This window comes from Miscanthus floridulus, chromosome 10 (genome assembly GCF_019320115.1).
Source record: "Miscanthus floridulus cultivar M001 chromosome 10, ASM1932011v1, whole genome shotgun sequence".
In the NCBI taxonomy this organism is placed as follows: Eukaryota; Viridiplantae; Streptophyta; class Magnoliopsida; order Poales; family Poaceae; genus Miscanthus; species Miscanthus floridulus.
This window is the reverse complement of record NC_089589.1, coordinates 141,802,353-141,822,497: the sequence shown is the minus strand read 5'-3', so window position 1 is coordinate 141,822,497 and position 20,145 is coordinate 141,802,353. Positions and strand designations below refer to the sequence as shown.

The 20,145-nt window shown below is 43.1% G+C and overlaps 1 pseudogene; it reads left to right on the top strand.

The window, feature by feature from the left end:
• The first annotated feature begins 11,406 nt into the window (after nt 1-11,406).
• LOC136485914 (receptor kinase-like protein Xa21) lies at nt 11,407-14,944 on the top strand (annotated as a pseudogene).
• Nucleotides 14,945-20,145: the final 5,201 nt, after the last annotated feature.

Genomic DNA, 20,145 nt, shown 5'->3' with positions numbered 1-20,145 from the left:
CAGTGAAATGAAATGCCCTAGGTTATACCTTTGCCTTGCGCATTCCGTTCCATCTCCTCCTATGTCGATGCAACATATGCACCAACACGATCAACAATGATATGATCCACTTCATATCATCACGTGATCATATTGGTTCATCGATCTTGACTTCACTTGCTCTTCACCATTGCGATCGTCCATCGGAGCCAAGTCATGCTCAAGCTTCACCGCCACGCGGTCCATCACTCCAAAGCCTTCGACTTGCCCTTCACGCTTGCAACTGGTCCATCAAGCCAAGTCTTGTCTTGATCTTCTCCACCTTGATCACATGACTCAATGTCATGTCTCATGTGTATTTAAGCTCCTTCATCATCACATGTGTGAGCTTTGCAACATCTCCAAGCCATTTTCACCTTCATGGCATATGTTGCTCACACACATGTACCTATGGACTAATCACCTGTGTATCTCACATAAACACAATTAGTCCACCTAAGTTGTCACTCAATTACCAAAACCAAACAAGGACCTTTCAATCTCCCCCTTTTTGGTAATTAATGACAACTCTACAAAGATATGGAAATTAAGCTCTTTTGGATTCATGTTGCTTGCCCAAACAATTTTACCATGTGAAAATGATTTTGGACAAGTACCACAAACCCGAAATGGTAGTATTAGCTCCCCCTACATATGTGCTAGAGTGTTTGATTTGAAGCTCGCACATATGCATAGATTAAAAATGTGGGAGAGTAATTACTACCGGATGATGCTAAGGTGTATAGAGTAAACCTTTGAAGTGTGTTATAAATCGGAGTTGCACCTTGAAGTTCATCCTTAGCACCATGGTTAGCTAGATATCACTTGGCAATAAAGACACTAGATACCTTGTGAGATCAACATTAAAAGCAAGGTACTAGCATTACTTGAAAAGGATACCAAGTGTCTAGCTATTATCCTATGGATGCTAGTTATCAAATCATCATTCAAGTTCTACAACTAGCATACACCACACAAGCATGCATATTGAATTTGAAAGCTTATGCAATGCAAGCAAGCACATGAATATGCACATATCAAATGCAATCAATCAAAGTTCATGAGCTTGCTCCCCCTACTTGTGTGCTTCTCTTGTCCAAGAATTTTGATCCATCTCTTTTCTTCAATGTTGCTCCCTCTTTGTCCATGTCCATGTCCAACCTCTACTTCTTTGAGCTTTTATATCTTATCTCTCCCCCTTGTATATTCTGAATCTCAAAGCTTTCATATCTTTGTAGAATCTCTCCCCCTTTGTCATCAATTTCCATAAAAGGTGTGCTTCTTATTGATGTAAAGGTATGCATTTGGGGTAGATGGTTGAGGCTTGAATCTTGCATTTTTGATGGACATCACTTGATTGTTGGAATGACACTATTTGTAAATACCACTTGTAGCTTGTACCACTTGTATCTTGTGTAGGGCTTCTTGAGATACCACACATAAGATTTTTGATCTTGTGCTCAATTTGTGGGACACCTCCCCCTATGTGATAGCATGAGTCATCCATTTGATACACTTGATCTCTTGTAGGTGAGGGATGCATTCTTCATTTGATGATCACTTAAAGTTGAGGATCACTTGTGGAACCATCATCTTGCATGATTGATACCATGTGTAGATAAGATATCACTTGAAAGAATCTTCTAGTATGGAACCACTTGTTGGATTTATCAATAAGAACCATTTCTTGAACATTTTCTATCTTCATGAGTACCACTTATAGGATATCACTTGTGAGTTGATCTAGTCATCATTTGTAGATTCTCGATGAAATACTTGAGTCTAGATACCACTTGAAACAAACAAACTATATATCCATTTGCATTGTTGTCTTGTGCTTGTACTCTTATCACTATCATGAGCTTCTATGGTTGACTTAAACTAAATTGATTTGCCTAAGCTTTCAAGTCCGGTTTGAACCAATGACAAGCCTCTTCACACCTCTTGCAAGGGTTATCTTGCCAATGTTGTACTTGTCACTTGTTAGCAATCCAAATTAAGTCAAGTACTTAGGTTCACTAGCTCATGAACAAATTCATGTACTAACCACTAGATCAAGTAATCATTCAAACAATAGTGGTAGGCTATGAATTTAAGCATTTCATTTGTTATGCATGATCCTATGAAGCATGTACTATATGCACTAACCGCATACTAGTAAGGGATGAAATGATCATGCACATTACAATGATACCTTTGCTATGTTGGAGTAGAGGATAGTCACATAGATTCCAATTCATTACTCCAATAGCAATGTGAGGTCCAATTATAGGCTTGGTGAAGACCAATAGATACCATGTTGAATTTCATTCTTCACCCATATGAAATGAATACTACTTATGATCAAGTGCACTTTCTTGTTGTGGTTGGCTTGCTTTATCTTTTGATCTTTGCTTGCATGAGAGTATCAATTTGAGAATACCACTTGAAATATCATGATTAGCTCTCTTTTGGGTGTTGCTTGCTTTTCTTGATCAACTCTTTTGATTGCTTCAACTAAGCATCTCAAATGTTCCTCGGATCACCACTTCCATGTTAGCCTTCCAAGTACTACACTTGGTTTACCTACACACAGGCGGTAAGCCCCTACACAAGGGAGAAGTGACCTCTCTCCAAGAAACATTCTTGACACTCACTTGAAATAACTTGATTGATTGATCCAAGTGATGGACTTAACTTGATGAGTAAACTTGATTCCTTCTTTAAGTCCTTTTCTTTCTTCTTGTTTAAGTTCTTTTCTTTCTACCAAATGATTTCCAATAGTCACTAGAACTTAACCTTCAACTTCATCTTGAGTTTGATCTTGATCTTCCAATTTGAGTACCAAATATATGCAAAGTACACTCCACAATAAAATGGCCTTGTACTCTTTGCTTGTCATGCTTTTAGATCATCTCAAAACCAAACTTAGGTACCTCAAACACTTGTAAATATGTTTCCAACTTGAGGACCTTTCAATCAAAGTGACTCTAGATCAATCCAACATTTGTCACTTTTCTAACAGATTTTGTACCCTTCAAAGAAATAAGCATATCTCCCAAAGTACAAATCCAAATACCACTAAATTTGGTGGAGCTGTTTTTTACTAAGTTATCTAGCAGCTATAAAAATTTGAGCTTCATTTGACTTCTAGATTGCTGTCATATATCAATTCTTCCACCACTGCTACATGCTGAAAACTGCTGCACTATAGCTGACAAGATCTACTCCAAAACCGAAGCATTTCTTATCCAATTCTCATGAAAATTGTACAGAATCTTACACTATAAGTCTAGAGCATGTATACCCATTTTCATGCCAATCCAATAAGTTTTGATTACTCAAACATGGCTAAGATCACAGCTCACTCAGATTTTCAATATAGGACAGATTTCAATCACTTGAGCTATACTTCATCAAATATGAATCAAACTTGAAACTAACTTGTTTGAATACTTTCAGAAGACATATATCCATTCAAACCACTTACTAAAAGTCATCTCATGAATTTATCCAACACAAATCAATCCAAACTTGACTACTAATCAATTATCCATTCAATCATCTCATAGCAAGCAACATTGCATATTTATCCAATTCAATCAGCTCACATGCACCCAAATGAAATGATCAACAAGAGATATACCTTGGTTAGCTCATGATCATCCAACTAGCAAGTTTCAACTTCAATTATTTGCAAGTCATCAAATATATACAATGAATCACCAACAACTTGAATTATAGCACTTGTATATTGATAGCATTTGGACTTCACTCAATTTTCACTTGGCATTGGGTTTGTATGTGCACTAGGCCCCATAACTTGATTCAACATATGATGAACAATGTGAGATCAATTGAATCAAGTCTCCAATGCTGATGGTACCTACAAACAATCAACCACTTTTTGATGGTACCCAAACAAGTTTGGGTCCTCTCAAGTTAGGAGCAACATACTTAGGCAATACCTTAGTATGAGTAGCGGGATGTTTTGCAATAGCAACCATAGAGGTACCATTACCATCCTTTCTAAGCACATTATTATCAACAATTAAAATAGGCTTAGAAATGTCACCTAGGGGACATGAATGTGCCATGTGTCCCCTTTCCTGGTATGAGAAGCACTTTCTTTTTGCTTGAGCCTTCTCTTCTTTGCTCATGTGGTGCTTCTTATTGCCTTGCCTCTCATGGATTGTTTGAGCCTTCTTCTCAAGCTTGGTAGGACACTTAGAGGCAAAGTGTCCCATACTTCCACACTTGAAGCACTTGATGTGAGCATAATCTTTCTTCTCATCTTCATTCTTGCTCATCATCTTGGCATCTTGAATTTGCATTGGATGCCTTGCCTTTCCACCCCTTCTTGTTTTCTTCTTCTTTATCATCGAATCACCACCATCTTCATGGTTGATCTTGATTTGAACTTGGGGTGTAATCTCTTGCTCAACTTGTGGCTTTGGTTGAGGCTTCACTTGTTGCTTCACCAATTGCTTGGTTGGGCACATTGAGGTAAGATGACCCCAAGTGCGACACTTGAAGCACTTGACATGCTTTGGCCTCTCTTCTTCTTTTATACTCTTGAGCTTCTCAATGTTAGGGAAACCATTTGCAAGGTGCCCCGCTTCATGACACCGGTAGCACATGGTATGAGAGAGCTTTCTTTGTTGTAGCTTCTTCATCATTCTTTCTCTCTTTCTTTCGCCCTTTGTCATCTTCTTCTTGAAGCCAAAGCCACACTTGTCACCATAGTTTCTTTGAGTCTTCAACATGTGCTCAAAGGTGACTTTTGAGTTGTAGCACCTCTCTAACTTATTGCTCAAATTCTTCACTTCATTTTTGAGCTCATTGTTCTCCTTCAAAAGGTTAGTCTCACAAGATATAGAAGTAGAACAAACATCTATATGTGAAGAGCATGGCATATCTAATAAATCATCACAAGAGGTGGATACATTCTTCTTGCCTACATCACAAGGGTTAGCAACATTTTGCAATTTATCATTTGATCCATGTGATGAGCTCTCATTATTTTTTAGTTTCTTTGTAAACACTTTAACGAGAGAAGCATGTTGTTCTAATAATTCATCATGAGATGCAAGTAGTGTCTCAAGATTCAATTTTAGCTCATCAAGTGAAGATTTATAAGCATCAAGTAATTTCTTATGTTCTTCACAAGAGTTATTTAGAAATGAGTTTTCATTATCTAATTTCAATGTTTTAGCTTTCTCATTTTCTAAAGACATGGTCATGCTAGCAAGTCTACTAACAAGCTCATCATATGAATCAACATGATCAACCACATTATCATTTGTTACCTTGGTGTCACCTTGTGACATGAAGCAATGTGGTGATGTAGTTGGAGAGCTTGTAGTAGCATCTTCATCATGGCTTGATGAACCATCATCACCATCAAGTGTGCATGGGGTAGCATCATCACTTGCAACACTTGTGGCACCATCATCAACCTTGTCAAGTGAATTTGTTGTAGATCGATCATCATCATCATCACTTGACCATGAGGTGGAGCAATCTTCCACAATCACCAAATTGTGGTTATGCTCAACACATTCATGCACCTCCTTCTTGGGCTCATCCTCCTTCTTGAATTTGCCATCATCCCATGTGGAGGAATCACCGAAGGTTTCCTTGATGAACTCCCATATCTCACGAGCGGTTCCCTTGATGTTTACTTGTTTCATCAAATCAAAGCTTAAAGCATCCATTAGAAAACAACAAGCATGTGCATCAAAATTAATAGAGAACTCTTTCAGCTTTGGTGAGATTTATATGGTCCAAGACATGGGTGAGACCACTTGTGACAACCCACCAAAATTTAGGTCCCTTTGCACAAAAATGATCAAGCATGTGATTTTTCCAAAGTGCCATAAAAAAATAAGAGACCAGGCTCTGATACCAATTGAAAGGGTCGAGATGGCGACTAGAGGGGGGGTGAATAGTCCTTTTTTAAAACTTAATCGCGTCGGCTAACCGAAACAAGTGCAGAATTATAAGTATTGGACTAGCCAAGACTACACCCCTCTATCTATGTTCACTAGCACCTTGCAAAGATACTAATCAAGCAACAAAGGTGCCGGGCTAGCTAGAGCTCACCTAACCAATTCTAGGAGCAAGGTCACACAAACCTATGCCACTAGTACTTTAAGCAACAATGGAGCTCCTACACATGCTAGTAAGCAAAAGCACAAAGCCACCTAAGCTCACTAGCAATGCTCAATAACAAGGCAACCAATGCCAAATTAGAGAGCGCAATTACTTAGCTACACAAACTAAGCAATGTGACTAATAAGGTTACACAAACCAAATTAGCCACGCAAGGGAGCTACTTCTATGCTACATAAGCAAGAAGATAACTAGCAAGCTACACAAGCTAACTAATTACAAAAGCAACAACACAAGCTCAATGTATATGAAAGTAATCGCAAGCTTGTGTAACAGGGATGCAAACCAACGGGAAGAACAAGGTTGACACGATGATTTTTCTCCTGAGGTTCACGTGTTTGCCAACACGCTAGTCCCTGTTGTGTCGACCGCTCACTTGGTGGTTCGGCGGCTAATTGGCATCACCCGCCAAGCCCGCATGTCGGGCACCGCAAGAACCTACCCCAGAAGTGAGGGTAGCTCAATAACACACTTTACTAAAGTTGCTCTTCGTGGCTCCCGCGGGGCGAGCACAATGCCGCTCACAAGCTCTTCTTCGGAGCGCCGCACAAGCTTCTTGCGGGCTTTCACGGAGACCACCACCAAGCCATCTAGGAGGTGGCAACCTCCAAGAGTAACAAGCACCACCGGCTTGCAACTCGATCACCTAGTCCCACTCGATGCAACCTCACGATGCAATCGCACTAGAATCGCTCACTCACACAATCGGATGATCACTATCAAGTGTGTGTGAGATGGAGGGCTCCTAAGCACTCTTAAGCATGGACACAAAGTCCCCCAAGGTGCTCAGCACTAGGCATGGCTGAAGGCCACTTCTATTTATAGCCCCAAGGGCTAAACTAGCCGTTACCCCTTCACTGGGCAACTGTCGGGTTGACCGGACACTCCGGTCGTGTTGACCAGATGCTGGACCTCAGCGTCCGATCGCCCGATGACAGCCACGTGTCACCTGCATTCATTGGCATTCTTCCGATCTCAACGGTCATCTTCTGATCGGACGCAGCAGCTTCAACTGACCGGACGCTGGACCCTCAGCGTCCGGTCGTTTATAGTAAGGTACCGACCCCGACCGGATGCGTCCGATCAGACGTGATCGGACGCAGCCCCAGCATCCGGTCACCCTCCAGCGAAACTGCTTCGTCCGATAACAGGACCGGACACTCCCTCCAGCGTCCAGTCACTTTCAGAGCCAGCGACCGACGCTGCACGGTGGCTGCCACTACTGATCGGACGCTGGAACCCAGCGTCCGGTCACTACGTGACCAGTGTCCGGTCCACTCTGTGAAACCCTATCTTTTCAGAACAGGGCGCCGGTGGCACCGTCGGACTGTCTGCACTCTACGGGCGGACACTCCGCTGGTGGAGTTCCTAACCCTTCTCGCCACCGTTTCATCGCCAAGTTGATCCACATCAACTCCAACTTCATCTCCTTTTGTAAATGTGCCAACACCACCAAGTGTACACCACTATGTGTATGTGTGTTAGCATTTTCACAATCATTTTTCAAAGGATTAGCCACTCAACTTGCCACGCCACTCAATCCTAGCGACGATGCAAAGTTAGATCACTCGAGTGGCACTAGATGACCGATATGCAAATAAGTTTGCCCCTCTTGATAGTACGGCCATCTATCCTAAACCCGGTCATAAACTTCTCTACACACCTATGACCGGTGAAATGAAATGCCCTAGGTTATACCTTTGCCTTGCGCATTCCATTCCATCTCCTCCTATGTCGATGCAACATATGCACCAACACGATCACACAATGATATGATCCACTTCATATCATCACGTGATCATATTGGTTCATCGATCTTGACTTCACTTGCTCTTCACCATTGCCATCATCCATCGGCGCCAAGTCATGCTCAAGCTTCACCGCCACGCGGTCCATCACTCCAAAGCCTTCGACTTTCCCTTCACGCTTGCAACCGGTCCATCAAGCCAAGTCTTGTCTTGATCTTCTCCACCTTGATCACATGACTTAATGTCATGTCTCATGTGCATTTAAGCTCCTTCATCATCACAGTGTGAGCTTTGCAACATTTCCAAGCCATTTTCACCTTCATGGCATATGTTGCTCACACACATGTACCTGTGGACTAATCACCTGTGTATCTCACATAAACACAATTAGTCCACCTAAGTTGTCACTCAATTACCAAAACCAAACACGGACCTTTCAAGGTGGCCAAGGAGGAGGACATCCAAGGGCTTCCTTGCTATGTTCTCCATCTTCATGGGACATGCTCCACTTGTGCCAGGGTCCCAAGAATGAATAACAAGCCCATTATGCAAATGTAGGAATGAGCTCACCTTATAATCAATCGTTGTATCCGAAGGTGTTATGTTCTTATCATCCTCCCCTTTTTGACAACAAACCGTCCTTGGTTTGAGCTTTGTTGGAGGGCGGGTTGTAGGTAGTAGCCAACATTGCTCCCCTTCTTGAAATTTAACTTGTTTCTTTATAACAAAACTTGTGGATTTCGACATGATATGATTATATCTATTGCAGCCCTTAGACTCCAAAGTGGGTGTGGGAGGTGGTGGTGAAGATCTTGCTGCAGTGGCAGAAGCGGCCACTCGCTTGCTTATTGCGGTCTCGACTTTCGCAAATACTTGCTCCACCCTTACTAATACCTGGTTTGTGAGGTTGTCATCATTGCTCTAGTTCTTTTGCTATCATCCTAGAAATTCTTTTTCGGCAAGCATAGCAAGCTGGAACAAACGGTTGACAGTATAAAATTCTTTATGATAAACAATATCCTGTATTTCATGCCTCAAGCCACCATAAAAGCAAATAATTTTATCTTCCATGTCCTCTACTATCCCATAACATATTCTACACCTTTGAAACTTCGCAATATTCCTGGATAGACATATTACCCTGCTCTAAGCACTGCAATTTCTTACGCAAATCGTGTTTATAAGGAGGAGGAATAAAACGATCACGCATTGCTTCTTTTAGTCTATCCCATGAATAAGACTGTAAAAACATATTGCCTAGTTCTCGCCACCAAATTTTAGCAAAATCTTTAAATTCACTAGTAGCTTGTCTAACTTTATGCTGGCACAAGGTGGGAAGCAAATTTTTGTTCTACTGTCATCTCCCAATCGAGATATTCCTCTCCGTCATAAGATCCAACAAAGGATGGTATGGTAAATTTACCTCTCATACCTTGATGATTATAGTTTATATCTGATGGTTGATTGCTCTTCATTAGGATATCCTTGCAAACTTCTGGTCCATGATTTCTTGCAATTCAGTCTTAAACATAAATTCATTGTTTTATATTGTTAGAAATCAAAATAAATTCCCTATCAACTATTTATGGGTCGATGGAATCACACTCTCACATGGCTTACCAAGTTCTTACAAGGTACTTACCAACGTAAAACCAGTGGATGGTACAACCGGCTATTGGTTCGTGATACCTGTGAGGGCGTGACACCAAAATTGCAAGGGTCTTTTTCTGTATTGATCTAAAGTATATGTGGAGCTTGGAAGGCACACAAAGAGAAATATTTAATATGTGGCACACAAGTCAATAACAGATAGCAATATTGAATAAATGTCTAGAGCACTTGTCCTAGTTGCGGGCCTATACGTGTTTCAAGCACCAGGTGTGACAATCAAAGGAGTGAAACAAGTATGAAAGGTAGCAATGGAAATATGGAAAAGGCAAAAGGCACCACAAATAACAGAGGATTGAGTGTTCCTTATGTGCTCCTCTTCTCTTTCTTTTCTTTAACAATTTTTCCTTTTCTTTTTTTTTGTCAAAACTTTTTTTTGCTCTTATCCCTTTGATATTTTTTCTCAGCAAGGAGCACACAAGAACAAACCACAAAAAATTGAGCTCAATTGGATAAAAGATGTGGCCTATAGAAAATCAGGATTGTGCTTTCAAAAGCATACCAAAACTTGTGGGCCTGGAAACTCGACTTTCCTGATCGAATTTCACAATTCTAATTTATGGGAACCCTATGCTGGATGAAATGCATCTAAATTTTTTGGGCTTTCTCGGTAGATATAAAATTCGCCCCGTTTCGAGTTCAGATGCAAAAGTTTTGACTGTTTTAAAGAAGCTACTCGAATCAGGGCTTCATGTGTACAAAAGATGTGGATTTTTGGGTGGTCATGGTTAGGGTTGATGGAAAACAACGGGGGATCACATAAACTAAACGCAAACACGATCTAAACCAGCAACAAGACCTTGATCTAGGACACAAACTCAACACGGCGGACTCTAAAACAGAAATATGTAAGGCTATGGCGCGGATGGCTGTAGAACAGGAAATAAATATGGTGTCGTGGGCTATGGGACGAAGGCGAAAACACTCTAAATAATTGAGCTAGGGTTTTTTTACCTCTTCTCGTTGCTGTGCCGCCGCCTTAGTCTCTACATCCCGAGCGCTTGCGTGCACCAGCGATCGAGAGAGCAGGTCTCTGGAACTCTCATCCTTGTGATCTTACACTGGGAAAGGACGAACAAGGTTCTTGGGAAAAGCTCTTTGCGTGACTGCTCCCAACCTCCATGACCACTCGTTTTCCAAAGGCTGCGTCGATTGGGACATCATTTCCGCCGCTAGTAGGCTCATCGCATCTTCAACGGCAACGTTCCTCCACCGCTAGCCAACGACCTTTTTTTTATGAAACGGGAGGGGCGGAGCCCCTACTGGAATTTTATTAAAATATGTACGCAACTTGTGACAGTGTCTCCCTCTACAAACGAATGGTACACAACTTGTGATCCAATCTGTTATTACAGTATGCCCGCTGTTTTTCGATCATTTAATGATGTTCGCTATGTCCCTGTTCATGGTGTCCAATCTAACTAGTATGTTAGCTCGCAAAAAAAATCTAACTATATGTTAAGGATTTATATCCTGGTTTTAATCCAGAAATTACCTACTTGATATCATTATTTAAGTCCAACATTATTAACGCTAGAGTTTTTTTTTTCTAAAATGAATGGGGAGCAGTTTATGTAAATCGTAGAAAACATAGGGTATACAGAAGTATCGTACTGTACATGAAACTTTTAAAGTCTCTCGTGATTAGTAATATAGGAATGACCGGTCAAAGTTCTACTTCTCTTTTCGCCGGTCAATATTTCTATTCATGTTCGAGTCAAGCGGCATGTCTTCTATAAATACAGCACTTCCACTAAATCACGATTGCACAAGCATCACCTTCAGCACAAGCATGCGTTTTAGTAGTAGTAGAGAAGACATGTCTCCTGTTGGAGTTCTCAGCAGCTCCTCTCTGCCATTCGCCATTATTCTTCTCATCTCTCTTTTGACAGTCGTCATCCCTTCATTAGACGCAAAAACATATCTCCACAATGAATCCACCACCGACTTTGAAGGCATCCAATGCCTTAAACACCATCTGCTGCGTAATGCTGAACTCCTACCATCATGGAAGAATGATTCTTCCATCCAATATTGCAGTTGGTCCGGTGTTACATGCAGCAAGAGACACTCATCTCGAGTTGTTGCGTTGGACATCGAATCACTCGACCTTGGTGGACAAATACCTCCTTGTATTTCGAATCTCACTTTCCTCGCAAGGATCCACTTGCCATATAATCAACTCAGCGGTCATATCCCAATAGAAATTGGGAAACTAAATAGTCTGCGTTAACTGAACCTCAGCTCCAACAACCTTAGCGGCGTGATACCGATGACTCTATCGTCTTGCTTTAGTCTTCAAATCCTTGATTTTGCTAGTAATTCTCTCAGCGGAAGTATCTTGTCTTTCTACGCAGCCTTTCAGTTCTACGTCTCCCCGGAAACGCCCTAATGTGTAACATTCCTCTTTCACTTGGAAGTAGCTCTTCTCTTGTCTCTATTGTTCTAGCCAACAATAGCCTCACAGGACCTATCCCACCACTCCTAGCTAATAGTTCATCACTTCAAGTGCTTTCCGTAACAAAGAATTACCTTAGCGGAGAGATTCCTCCTGCACTATTTAATAGCACGTCACTTCAAAAATTACCGGAGAGATTCCTCCTGCACTATTTAATAGCACGTCACTCCAATGAACTTGCAGGCATCATACCTTCATCTGTAGGAAAATTTTCTTCTCTTTACTGGCTCTTGCTTGGAGGCAACTATTTTCATGACAGCATCCCGTGGAATATAGGAGAAACTCCAAGCCTACTTGACCTAGAGCTGAGTTACAACATGCTGTCAGGTACCGTTCCGGCACCATTTTACAACATGTCGACACTCATATACCTTGCCATAGCTTAAAATAATCTCACTGGGGAACTTCCATATAACATCGGCTATACCCTTCCAAGCATCCAAACATTGCTTATCCAGGCAAACCACATAGGAGGAGAAGTCCCCACATCGCTAGCTAATGCAACCAATCTTGAGATGATTAATCTTCGCAATAATTTGTTCCATGGTGTCATTCCTTGTTTTGGTACCCTGCCCACCTTAGTTGAACTGAATTTAGGTTTGAATAGGCTTGCATCTGGAGAATGGTCTTTCCTATCCTAATTAGCCAATTGCACAAAACTGCTAAGGTTGAAATTGGAAGCAAACATCCTTGAAGGAGTGCTTCAAAGTTCTGTTGCACAGCTTCCCAAGAGCTTGGAGTTATTGTTCTTAGCAGCAAATAAAATATCCGGCAGTATACCACAGGAGATAGAGCACCTGACAAACCTCACGCTAGCTTCTTCGCATGAAAAAGAATTTACTTACAGGAAATCTTCCTAGCTCCATTGGAAATCTTCCGAACTTGTTTCTCCTGAGCCTATCGCAGAATAAACTATCTGGACACATTCCACTTTCAATCGGACATCTTAGTGAGCTGAATGAGCTTTCTTTACAGGAAAATAGTCTGACTGGCCCAATCCCAGGAGCTTTAGGACAGTTCAAAAATTTGAAAACGCTCAACCTCTCTTGGAATAGCTTTTACGGTAGTATACCAAATAATCTGTTTACTCTCACGTCCCTTTCTCAAGCTTTAGACTTGTCTCACAACCAACTCTCTGGAGAAATACCATTGGAGGTTGGTTCATTTATCAACCTTGGCAGTTTGAATATATCCAATAACCAATTTTCTGGACAAATTGCATCCACTTTAGGTGAGTGCGTCCACTTGGAGTCCCTCCACATGGAGGCAAATCTTCTTGATGGAATGATTCCAAAATCTTTCGCAAATTTGAGAGGCATCATTGTGATGGATCTTTCTCAAAATAACTTGTCTGGAGAAATCCCAGAATTCATTCAGAACTTCAGTGACATAAAGTTCCTCAATTTGTCCTTCAACAATCTGGAGGGACCAGTACCAAGTGGGGGGATATTTCAGATTGCAAATGATGTGTTCATTCAAGGGAATAAGAAGTTATGTGCCAGCTCCCCGTTGTTACAGTTACCACTTTGCAATTCAAAGGCATCAAGCCAAGGACACAAATTGAACATTTTGAAGATATTAGGACTCATTTCTCTGTCTTTTGTCCTATTAGCATGCTTTGCAGTCATTCTTTTGAAGAAGAGAAAGAAAGTTAAACAAGCTGTTCATCCATCCTTCAAGGAATGGAAGAGGTTTTCATATGCTGATTTAGTCAAAGCAACAAACTGTTTCTCCTTAGCCAACTTGGTTGGATCAGGAAAATATGGATCAGTGTACAAAGGTACATTTCAGCTTGAAGACTATACAGTTGCTGTTAAAGTTTTCAAACTTGACCAACTTGGTGGACTAAGGAGCTTCCTCGCTGAGTGTGAGGCCTTGAGGAGTATTCGTCATCGGAATCTTGTATGGGTGATTACTGTGTGCTCATCATTTGATCCATCAGGACATCTGTTAGGTTCAAAGCTCTTATTCTTGAATATATGTCTAACGGTAGCCTAGAGAGATGGCTCTACCCTAAACAGGAGTATGGGTTAATAAGTCAATTGAGTTTGAGCTCCAGAATAACAATAGCCATGGACATAGCTTCTGCTTTGGATTATCTACACAACCACTGCATGCCACCTATTGTTCATTGTGACTTGAAGCCCAGCAATGTCATCCTTGATGATGTCATGGTGGCACATCTTGCTGACTTTGGGTTAGCCAAGTTTCTTCACGGTCTTAGTAACTCAGGCCACCATAGTTCTTCAAGCTTACTAGGACCAAGAGGATCAATCGGATACATTGCACCAGGTGAGAAATTTCGTCCAAAACGCTGTACATCACTGTCATGATTGTTTATTTGTGCTTATATTTTTATCTACTTTTCTGCCATTATATTTGTCATGATTCATTGTGTTTGTTCCTCACATGAAAAGATACAGTTGTTTGATCTTGCACTTCTTGTCAGAATTTTTATGATTTTCCCCTATTTTAAGAGAAACAGCCGTTTGATCAATTACACATAATATTGCAGAGTATGGCTTTGGGAGTAAACTCTCAACTGAAGGTGATGTGTACAGTTATGGAATTATCATCTTAGAAATGCTAACAGGGAGGCGTCCAACAGATGAGACGTTCAGTAGTGGTTTGAACCTTCATAAATTTGTTGCAAGAGCATTTCCTCACAAGACCAGCAAGGTTCTAGATCCTTGTATCGCTTCAAGTTTTGAAGACGTGAAGCAGGCAACAATTTGGAGCACGAAAATCATGCAGCAGCTGGAGCAAGAGCTGTATCATGGATCTTGTCAAAATCGGTCTCTCATGCTCTGTGGAAACACCCAAAGATAGGCCAACAATTCAGGAAGTTTATGCTCAAGTCATCAGCATCAAAGAAGCATTTGCAGCACTAGGTGGCTGAGGAAAAGAATAATTGTTTGTGCTGTTCGCATATTACTAGAGCATGATGGCCTATGTTCAATTTTCTTTTCATTTTTTCAATTTTCGTTTGAGATAGTTATTATATATGTACACCGGCAAGCATCTGACTCAATTGTCACACCGGTGAACTAGTTGGTTTGCTGAGACGGAATCCGCATACGCCTACGTTGCACACATATATTATAAGAAAAATAATAGCACAATCCTCTCCTCTAGTTGCATTCGTGTCGGATGGAGAAAAGACAAAAACTTAAGTTGTAAATCTCAAAGAGCTATATCAACTTTGTAGTTGTCAACTTTTTCATTAGAAATCATTTGACCAAGAAAAATTACGTTTGAATTTCTCATATTTTAAAATTTAAAATTTTCAAACAACCTCGGATGGAGAAACGGCCAAAACAAAAGTTGTACTACTCGACAATATCTATAACTTTGTTGTTCAGCCCAAGGACACATCGTATTTTGGAAGGAAGAAGATAATGAAATAGCAGTCATGTTGTATCGAATTGTTTCATCCTCTCGATAAAATAGATCAGCAATGGAGTGAGATTGGTATGACTTACTTTGGGTCAAAGGATAGGAGGGATGGCGGCAGGGATTGGGACAGTGGTCCTCAGGCAGAGCTAGCTCCTCGAGGCAAAGTGGACTAGGATGGGGACAGGATGGACTGAGGGAGGCACTGCTTGAGAGGCGGCTGACAACGACAATGGCGTTGATAGGGGCAGCGGTCCTTGGCGAAGCAGGGATGGAAACGATGGTGCTCATGAGCAGCGGAAACAGAGTGGCATTCCTTGGGGCAATAGCGAACAGTGACAACAATGGAGGGAGATGAAATGTTTACACCTGGAAGATATTGATAGGCGTGGGGCAATCAAATTTTTGGGCATGTTTGCCTTTGACCCGGTAGCGATAAAAGGGCAACTGTTGGATTTTCATTGTACTAGCATTGATCTCGCTTCTTTCTAGGAAATTTATTTTTGAATGATTGTTTTCTCAAACCATTTGATGCAGCTACCTGGAGTACATGCATGAGTCATCAACCATCTGATCCAACTACTTTCCGCCACAACCTTATAATCATCGGGCCACATCGGCTGCGGTGAAGCATAGTATAATGGCCATTATTGTAGGCTTCCTTCTCGAGACTCATCGGAAGGAGCACTCCATTTGTAGTGTAGGAGCGACTATGGTTCCAAGGCGACAGAAGAATGCTGATGAAGATCAGGCCATGCTCAAGCTAAGACACGCTAGGAGTGATGCTTGAGCTCTTTTGTTATTGCAAAGATCGCCTAGTTGGATGTTGGGCTATTCTGGAATTTTGGATTAACAGAGATAGGCAGCCAACCGCCTCTAGAAATGGCCGATTAGCAAGAACCATTTTGGAAAGGTGGCAGGGGTGCCCACCTCTGGAAATGTAAAACAGTCGGCTTAATTTGTTAATTGTTCCTGCAGTAGTGAACTAGCACTATGCTGGAGTAGTGAACCACCACTCATTCCTCCAAATTTACAAACAAGACATCTAGCAGTTCTGTACAGCACGAGACGTTTTGCAGAAGAAGCCGTTTTTCCAGTGAAAAATAGAAGGACCGGAGCCGTTTTGGACAATCCATGAATTATGGCTCCTCCAAAATGGCTCCGGCTCAAAGCCTATCAGAAGAAATCCTGATAAACACCCCCTTTGTCTTCTCGCTGACAGGGATACCACGACCTCGGGCTGTTGCTGAAGCTACTATACCGGCGCCAGGACCACGGGCGCTGCTACAAAGTACAAACTGCAAGTCCAAACCCTGTCGTCGCTCGCTCGGCACAGCTTTGGGCTGGGTGTTGGTGCTGCCATGTTGGACCGGGCCTATTGCCTGTTGGTGGATTTAGAACTGGGCTACCGCACAGGCCAGGGCCATGTGATAGTAAACAGCCATGCAGCCAGCCTCCTTCCATCCATCAGCGGTTGCAGCTCGTCGCTGGCTCCTACAGTTCGTCGGACTGTCGGAGACTAGAGACGATCCGATCTCTGTTTCTCTCTCCACACTGTAACGTTGTTATCTACCGCGTGATACCTGCTCACACGTCCGCACCCAATACGATAGAGCTAGCGCCCAGACGTCCAGACGGAAGCCCGCGTCCGAACGTCTGTGCCTACTCTGTGTCACATGTGCCCACACGCACGGAAAACCGTCATGCCCGCTTCGTTTCGCGCTCACACGCACGTGGGGACTGCCTGCGCCCGCTTCATTTCCCGCGTATCGTTTTCATGCGCACGCGAGGGCAACCCACGCACCTGCTCCGTATCATGCGAGTACACGGGAATCTACAAGCCTTGCGTACGTGCGGATGCGCACCGCGTGAGTCTGGTGGCCCCATCCAAAAATATACGCTTGAAACATCAAACAAATGCAACATAAAATATTTGCTACAACATATGTCTAAAACAACTAAAATATGTGGAACATACGCTTGCAACACATATGTATAGCCACCGCAGCATATGTATGAAACATATGTAACATGCAGATAAAACACTTGCAACATATATGTAAAACAGATGAAACATTTTGAACAGATATTTGCAACATACGTGTATAACCATTGCAACATATACAACATTCGTATCTACTTTTGCAACATACATATCAAACACTAGCAACATACCTCGGACATATTTGAAACACTTGAAACATTCATTCACAACATGCACTTTCAGCGTAACCTGGGCAGTCGGCGCAACGAACTAGCGAGGTGGAGGCGACCGCAGGTAGATGGAGGCGCCCCGCGGAACAAGTCTAGGAGAACGGGCGATGAGGTGGAGGTGGCCGCGGCAGACAGATAGAGACAGTCATGGCGGGCGAGGCGAATCCGAGCATGAGACGTGGGTGGGGCAAATCCGTGCGGGAGGGGGCGAGTTATCTGGATGGACAAACACGGAAGCATTATTGAATACGAATTATCCTCCGTTTAGAGGTCACGCGTCCGCGTCCTATCCTGTTCTGATAGGAGACCAGGTACATGTGTCCGTGTCAGATACGAAGTCCCCGAAGCTCATTTGTCTGCGTCCGAACGAATACTCAGGTTCCGTCAAAACATCATAGCCTCGATGCAACGCATGGACATATATCTAGTTTTATATATACAAATATGAGCAGGCGGGCTGTTTATTAAGGGTCCGTTTGGTTGAGGTATGGGTTGTGGGAAAACTGCTGTGGGGTGTGGCCTATGAGAAATCTGATAGCTGTTTGGTTGCACAGTTATGGCTTTTGGAAAAACTATTGGGTGAACCCTACATATCATCCCCACTCAACTCTCTCCAGCCTCTTCCTCTTCCATCTTCCAGGTTGTGCACGTTGAGGTGTCGAAGGCCGATATTGCGGAGGAGCCGCCGGCCTAGAGACCCGTGGAGGAGTCATCGCCCTGCAACCCGCGTGGCTGCACGGCTCATCGGCGCGGTGGCTCTGCTCGCCTGGAGCCGCGGCCAGACAATGGCGCTTTCCGTGGCTGCCACCGACCTAGAGGACCCCGGGAGCCCAATGGCTGTCGGCATGGAGACCTCGTGCGCAGACGAGGGAGGGAGGGCCACCGGGCTACATGGCACGTCGAGGAGCAGATCAAGCAGGGAGAGGCGGGTCGGTAAGGGAGGGAGGGCCATCGGCTAGCAGATTCAGCATGGAGGGAGGCATGTAGGAGGGAGGGGAGCCAGCTTGCCGGGCGCGCTTTGACGTTGATGGCACTGGTGGCGGCGATGGAGATCTCGATGGCTTGGTGGCATCTAGACAAAAACGTCGGGGGAAAGGAAAGCAATGAAGCGGTACGCTTCATAACGAGTGGCAGTGAATAATTTTTTCGAGCATGTGAAAGATGGAAGCCCGACAAAGCACCTCCCATCCTTCTACCAGAAATGAACTACTGAAAGCTGTTTTTTGGTCAAAGCAGCTAAAGCTTTCGAACCCTTTAGTTAGCTTTTGGCTACTGGGAAGAAAAAGTAGCCCCGGAAACCCAACCAAAGGACCGTAAAGAATGTATTGATGTAGCCGCCTGCCTCCACCTCGCCAGCGCCACGCTGACGACCAATGCCATCTCACTGCATAAGCCCGCCCCCCAGGCGAATCGAAGAAGCGCTCCCCACGGTCACGGGAGGGCAGTGGCATCCATGGCAACTTACGACAACTCAATGTTTCCACATTCGTCGTTGATAATGCGCGCTGCTATGCAAAAACAAGGACAACAAACAGATACCCCGTTTTCTAAGATAATAATGGAAAATCAGCATTGCACACTTTTCCATCAGCTTGCTTTCATATAGTATGATACGCATTATTCACGCATCTGCACGATTTCTTGTCATGGTTCTAAATCTCCGGATATAAAGTTTAGTGGCAGCCTCGTCGATCCGCTATAGCCGCTAATAGCCACTATTATCGCCGCTATTTATCTACTAATAATCACAGCCTGATCAATCCTCGCCACACACGTTCCTACCGAGGCCTGCACTCTTTCTTTATTAGTTTCCTTGTCCAAGGTCCAACTCGTGACTCCTCTGGCCTGCATTCTCTATCTCTCTCCACTGCAACACGTCTCTGGCCCTCTCTGCTGCTCTGACGGAAGGCCGGCGCGGAACAGTGAGGTGCGACAGCTTCGCGGCGCTAAATCACGCAATGTTTAGCGGATTTTGCGCGCTATATCCGGCTATTAGCGGGTTCCAACACCTAACGCTAAAAGTTAGATATCTTAGCTGCAGCTGTGTCCAGCAGAGATCTCCGGCTATAGCTGCCGCTATAGCCGGAGATTTAGAACCATGTTTCTTGTACGTGTATAATCAATGAAAATCAGCATGACACGCTTCTCCTAAATTCTCCATGCTTTCAACCACCATACCTCACATGCTTTCTGAAGTCAGGGTACCCTTATTATATTCAAGTGGTACCAGACGTAATCGCAGCTGTATGAGAATGTCATGAGTATCACTACTACTGTAAACTTTTCCGAGGCGGACGAAAAGCATTTACCTAGGCGGGCATCACGACCGCCTCGGTCCAATGGTCACGGTAAATAAATTTTTACTGAGGTGGTTGAAATGCCCGCCTCGATAAATTAAATAAAAAAACAAAAAAAAAGAAAAACCTGTGGATAGGCCCGTCGAGCCCATCCATGGGCCTGCCAAGCCCATCCATGCGCCTGTCGCGCCACCCT